Source organism: Alexandromys fortis, unplaced genomic scaffold (assembly GCF_014885135.2).
Source record: "Alexandromys fortis isolate MF-2015 unplaced genomic scaffold, M_Fortis_MF-2015_v1.1 scaffold_109, whole genome shotgun sequence".
In the NCBI taxonomy this organism is placed as follows: Eukaryota; Metazoa; Chordata; class Mammalia; order Rodentia; family Cricetidae; genus Alexandromys; species Alexandromys fortis.
In genome coordinates, this window is record NW_026068005.1 from 271,769 (window position 1) to 278,064 (window position 6,296).

Genomic DNA, 6,296 nt, shown 5'->3' on the forward strand with positions numbered 1-6,296 from the left:
GCCTCCCGAGTGCTGGGATTAAAGGCATGCGCCACCACCGCCCGGCTTATCATTGACTTTCTTAAAGCCTTATATTTTGCCATTTTAGTATGCTCTTGTTACTTTGAAAAATAATTTTTGTTGTGTTAAAATACTCATAATATGTCTTGGCGGTTGTGTTGTGTGCCTTTAGTCCCAGCATTCGGGAGGCAGAGGCAGGTGGATCTCTGTGAGTTCGAGATCAGCCTGGTCTACAAGAGCTAGTTCCAGGACCAGCTCCAAAGCTACAGAGAAACCCTGTCTCGAAAAAAAAAATATTCATAATATGAAATTTATTCTTTTTGTTTGTTTGTTTGTTTTTGTATTTGGAGACATCGTTTCTCTGAAGCTTTAAAGCCTGTCCTGGAACTAGCTCTGTAGACCAGGCTGGTCTCGAACTCACTGAGATCCGCATGCCTCTGCCTCCCGAGTGCTGGGATTAAAGGCGTGTGCCAACACCACCCAGCCTGAAATTTATTCTCTTATATGAGTTACTTTTCTCACCACTCCAATAGAATACATGACAAAAGCAAATTACGGATGTAAAGCTTATTTTGATTTACAATTTGAGGGTACAGTCTGTTCTGGAAGGGAAACATGGTGACAGGGACATGAGGCTGGTCACATTGTGTCCAAAGTCAGAAAGCTTAGTGACCCCATTATAGTCTGAGAGGCTCTTGATTTTTACCAACACTGTCGACATCATCCTTCTATCTGTCCATGAAATTGAAGTTATTTTGTCTCTCTTTACAAATGAAGCAGTTATAATACTGTAAATTGCTTTGCTTTACTTATGTAATTTCCATAGACTCAGCCAAGCATATCTGAGTTATTTTTTATTTTAAATTGTTTTTACATTTTTGGAGGCAGGGCTGGCAGGACCATGCTAATTAGAGGACAGCTTGGTGGAGTTGTGTCGCCTTCCACTGTGCGGGACCTGAGCATCTAACTCAGGCTGTCGGGCTCTGTAGCAAGGGCCTTAACCATTGAGCTGTCTCACTGGCCTTAATACTTTATGTAGTTATATTTTGCTTTTTAACTCTATAATATTCAAATAAATGTTACTGTCTATTTGGGCTATAAAAATTCTCTGAATTGTTACAGGGATAGTCAACTTTTTTACTTAAAGTTTTATAAACAAGAGTAGATAATTGTGTAAAAACTAATATAAGCTCAGAAGGATTTTTTAAAGATGTATTTATTTTATGTGTATGAATGTAGTGCCAGCATATGTATATATATATATACACCACATGTGTGTACCTAGTACCTACAGAAGTCAGAAGAAGGTATGAGATTCCATGAAACTAGAGTTACAGATGATTATGGGCTACCATATGGGTTCTGAGAGTGGCATGTCTCCAACCCCTTGGTGGGAATTTTTGTATGTCTTCTCAAGGCAGGTGAACTACACCTTCTTCCCCAAGCTGTCTAGTTGCTTTTCTGTTCTTTATTGGTAAAAGCTACATGGCAGTTTTGTGCTAGTGAGGTCAGACTAATGAAGCATAATATTTTCATGATATTACCAAGCATTAGGGGCTAGTTTAATTTTTTTTAAGCTAATAAACAGAAGAGGCAATTCTTTTAAAAATGCATTAGGTTTTCAGGACATACACAAGATTTATTGGCATTACCCTGCATCTCTTCATTTATTCAGAAATCATCAGAAGCTTTTATGTCTTTCCGGTACTTGACTAATAATGGTAAAAGCTCTAAATGAACAAAGGGCTAAGATGAACAGAAACACTAAGGCTATTTTAACTTGTTTTTCAAGGTTTTAGCTGGTAGCCATTTGCTTCAGCTCTTCCTCTCATTTAGGATTGTATGGGTGTGCCTTCCATGTGTTCTTGAGGATGATGGATGAGGACATGTCTGGACCAGTAGACTAGAGGGATGAGATGATAAGGCTTCCATTCCAGTTTTATGTCTCTTGTGATAACATACACTGACCAAAAGTGACTTAGTGGGGGACGGCTTTATTTTGAATTACAATCACAGCTTACAGTTCCTCATATGGGGGCATTCAAGGCAAGTCCTCAAGGAACTAGTCAGGTCACATCCACAGTCAAGAACGAAAAGAGAGTGTCTTTTTTTTTTTTTTTTTTTTTGTATTTGCTGCTAGCTTTCTTTACTTCAGTTTAGGATCCAGTTTAAGGAATGGTGCTGCCCACCATGGTCTGGGTCTTCTATATCAATTAACAATGAAGACAATCCTCTATAGACAGATATGTGCACAGGCCAACCTGATCTAGACAGTCCCTCACTAAGGCTCTCTACTCATACGATTCCAGGTTGTATCAATTTGACAATTAAAACTAGACAACAAAGCTTCTAGAATTAATGAACTTTGACCTGTCCCACTCTTGTTCCTTTTATATATTAAATAATGAACTCTCATTAGCAATTGAGCCATTTTGAGTTTGGTTTTGGTTCTTGGTCAGCAGTATGATTGAAAGAGTTTCTAAAAACCATTTTTAACCCAATCTCCTTTTTTTTTTTCAGTTCTAATAGCTAAGTCTGAAGCTACCATTCTCTGCTACTCCTGTATAATCATTGCTGATATTCTTGGGCAAGACAACATAGCTTATTGGTTTATGTCAAACAGGACTTAGCTTCACATCAAAGCAACAATAAGGTTTTTTTATGGTACTCTTCGTTTATAAAGGATGAGACTAAGAAGACAAGTCTAGGGCTGGAGAGATGGTTTAGTAAGTAAGAGCACTGTTTGTTCTTCCAGAGAACCCAGTTTGATTCCTAATACCCAGATGGTTCACAACTACCTGCAATTAGGATCCGGCACCCTCTTCTGACCTCTTCAGGCACTGCATGCCTGTGCCTCAGATACACATGCGGGCAAAGCACCCATACACATACAAACGAATAAGTAAATTTTTTTTTTTTTTCAAAAAGGGACTTGTTAAGGTATTTATAATTATAGGCTTGAGTGTTCCTTGAGCTTTTCCAGAAATGCAACAACTAATTTGATACGCCAGCAAGATAAAAACTAGAGTTCATAGTTTTCAAATATAGAAATTCCTGAGAAAAGAGTAAGAATCTCAGACTCAATTGTTCAAATAATTCTTTATGACTTTTTAATCTAAATCATTTTTTTGTCAAATAATCAGTATCCATTCTGTGTCATAATTACTTCAGAGTATCTAGGTTAAGAAAGCATGCCTCCAAAGAGTGTATATGTATGTGTTTAAGAACATTGACATGGTACTCACAAGACAACCTTGGGTGTCCATCCACACACCTTGTTTGGGACATTGTCTCTTATGTTCACCACTGCATGTGCCAGGCTGTCTCACTTGCAAGCTTCTATGGTGGGGGTGTCCTGTCTCTGACTCCCATCCCTCCCGAGGAGTAGTGGGATTACAGTTTAGGGCTACCCCTGACCAACTTTATGTATGTCTGGAGATTCAGTCATATCCTCAGGCTTACATGTCAAGCACTTTGCCCACTGAGCCACCTCCCAGCCCCTATGCAGGTTTTTAAATATGTATCTGCATCTGTATCGATTTTGTAATTACTAGTTTAGGACTTGCACATAGATGGCTCTTAGACATATGAGAATGCATACTAGCCTGGCTGTGAGGTAAATAGAAGGAAGCATGACTAAGGACTGAGCACCAGTGAGGGTGGGAAGAAGCAGAAAAAGGAGCTCCAAGTAAAACCAAGATGAAGTTCATTCACACTTTCCTGAGATTGGTGCTTCTGTCCAAAACCTCAAAAAGGCCAAGCTCAGAACAGCTGAAGTTGGTGGGACAGGGCATACTTCCATTTGCCAAAGCAATGGCAAATACAGAGCATTTTTTTATTTCAGTCAGAATTTTCTTTATCTTAGTTTTTGTGATGTTGCCATATTGTTTTATGTTTTTTTATATATTTCAGATTTTATACTAAATTAGGGAAGTTGTAGCTGATAAGCTCTTTGTGATATATAGTAACATATGCATAGATGATATTTCTAGAAAGCTACACAAGAATTTGGAAGAGTCTTGGGATAAGGACAAAGTGAAGCCACACCTGCTATGAGTTAGTACAATGGCCATGTAGTGTCCAGAAGACAGTTTCATGTGCGTTTCCCTCCTTCGGCTCTCACGTTCTTTGCACCCCTTTCTAAAATTTCCACTTAAAGGGGTGACAATATTACCCCATTTATAATACCTGTGCTACTATGTTAAAATTGATAAAAATACTTTAAGAGGGGGGCTGGAGAGATGGCTCAGTGGTTAAGAGCATTGCCTGCTCTTCCAAAGGTTCTGAGTTCAATTCCCGGCAACCACATGGTGGCTCACAACCATCTGTAATGAAGTCTGGTGCCCTCTTCTGGTCTGCAGACATGCACACAGATAGAATATTGTATACATAATAAATAAATAAATATTTAAAAAAATACTTTAAGAGTATGCATGTGCATGAGTGTGGATATATGCGTGCACACATCTACACACACACACACAAAATTTGGAATTGATTCCTACTATTGGAATGATTTTTGTATGAGTACCTAGAAGACCAAAAATTTCTCTGCAACAATAGCCTACTTCTGAGGCTCAAGTTTATATGATAACTGATTAAGCACATCTTATTCTCAGGTAGCAAGCTCAGAGTATTTAGGATTCCCCACAGAGGAAGAGTGCCAATTTTATGTCTGTACCCCTCATGGAATCTTAGGTAGAAGTACAGTATTTTCTTGTAGAGTCTCTTTTCTTTGTATAGATGTAATTTATTGAAAAGAGATATGGTGATGATAGAAAAGTTATTTTTTTTTGTCAAGAAATTGAAAAGCTTCAAGTTAGATATAAATCATTCAGCTAAATGTATCTTTGAATAGAAAACTGGATACTATATAAAATGATTCTCAGAAAGTATAATGCTATTCACTTTTCTGTTTCCTGTCTGTATCTGAATTTGAATTTAAAGATAACTGAAATGTGCACCATAAGATATGTCTGCTGTGCACACTGGGGTCCATGCTGATACTGTAAGTGGATGATGAGTGTGAGGAGCCTTAGGCTTTGGAAACAGCTCAGTGAAATGCAGAGTGGCTTTTTAATATCTGCAGTCAAGCTGGATAAATTACAATGCAACCAATTAACAATGAATATATTTCAATTACTTTTTAAATAGTGGAAAGCCAAATTGCTTGTGAAATCAATAGAATTGTAGGGCTGTTGGCATATCTACTGTTTGGCAAACACAGTGGAAAGGTGAAGACGGATGCTAAAAAATGATCCCACACTAGCTCAGAATTGAGTATAGTAAGGGTTATTTATTTAGGGGTAGACTTACAGTTCTCTGCACGAACGGGGAACAGGAATGCACTTTACTTTGGCCTTTATATTATAAGAGGCCACACCCAGGTGGGCTAGTATCTTAAAGGCTACAGGCTGAAGGAGTTTCTACAGCAGATAGGGTTGTTTTGTTGTTTTTGTTTTTAATAGTTTATTTCTTTATTTTATGATCATTGGTGTGTGCCTGCATGCATATCTGTGTGAGGGTGTCAGAAGCCCTGGAAGTGGAGTCACAGACAGGTGTGAGCTGCCATATGAGTTTTGGGAATTAAACCCATGTTCTCTGGAAGAGCAGCCAGTGCTCTTAACCACTGAGCCATCTTTCTAGCCCCCACAATGGGTATTTTAAGCCAGGAAGATTGGGTTTTTGTTGTTGTTGTTGTTGTTGTTGTTGTTTTACAACTGTGGTTTAAAGATACAACTGGAGTTGTATCTGCCAGTTGTTTGCATTTCTCTGAGTGACTGTAACTATTGGCAGCTTGCCCCCTTTACAAAGTAGACTTTAGTTTCCATCAAACATGGTAGGAAGGTTCTAATAAAGTGAAAAATGGTAAGATGCAGCGGTTGGATTAATAAGCACCAATGATAATAAGTATTTGAACAAGTTTAATAACAAAACCAGACTCACGAAACCAAGGTTCCAGCGGAGTAGCCTGCGGAAACAGCGAGGAAGGGAAGGGGAAGCGCAGCCTCTCTGCTCCTAATTTATCAGTAAACATACGCCCGAGGGCAGCCCGCCCACAAGGGGAGGGCTTATCCCTACATCTCCCTCTTTTTGTCTAAATAAGACAGAACTAACCTAAATACAACTATAAACAATAATAATAACAAACAATATTGAGAACGAAAGTTTTGCCAGACATTCTATCTCAAGGAGTCTAAATAATGTAGAGAGTAATTACAATTATATAATCTTCAACTCCGTCAAAGATCCGAGAAGGGAATAAATATTACTTAACAAATGAGAGATATCCAAAA

The 6,296-nt window shown here is 38.4% G+C and overlaps 1 protein-coding gene across 3 annotated transcripts in view; it reads left to right on the plus strand.

Annotated features, from left to right (window-relative positions):
* Positions 1 to 6,296, plus strand: part of Zranb3 (zinc finger RANBP2-type containing 3) — a 157,546-nt gene that overhangs the window by 34,786 nt on the left and 116,464 nt on the right. The window contains exon 2 of one of the 3 annotated variants that reach the window (XM_050161485.1): positions 2,756 to 2,902. The exons of the other annotated variants lie outside the window; for them this stretch is intronic. The gene's annotated coding sequence lies outside the window, so the exon portion shown is untranslated. The remainder of the gene's footprint in view (positions 1 to 2,755; positions 2,903 to 6,296) is intronic. 3 annotated transcript variants of the gene reach the window in all.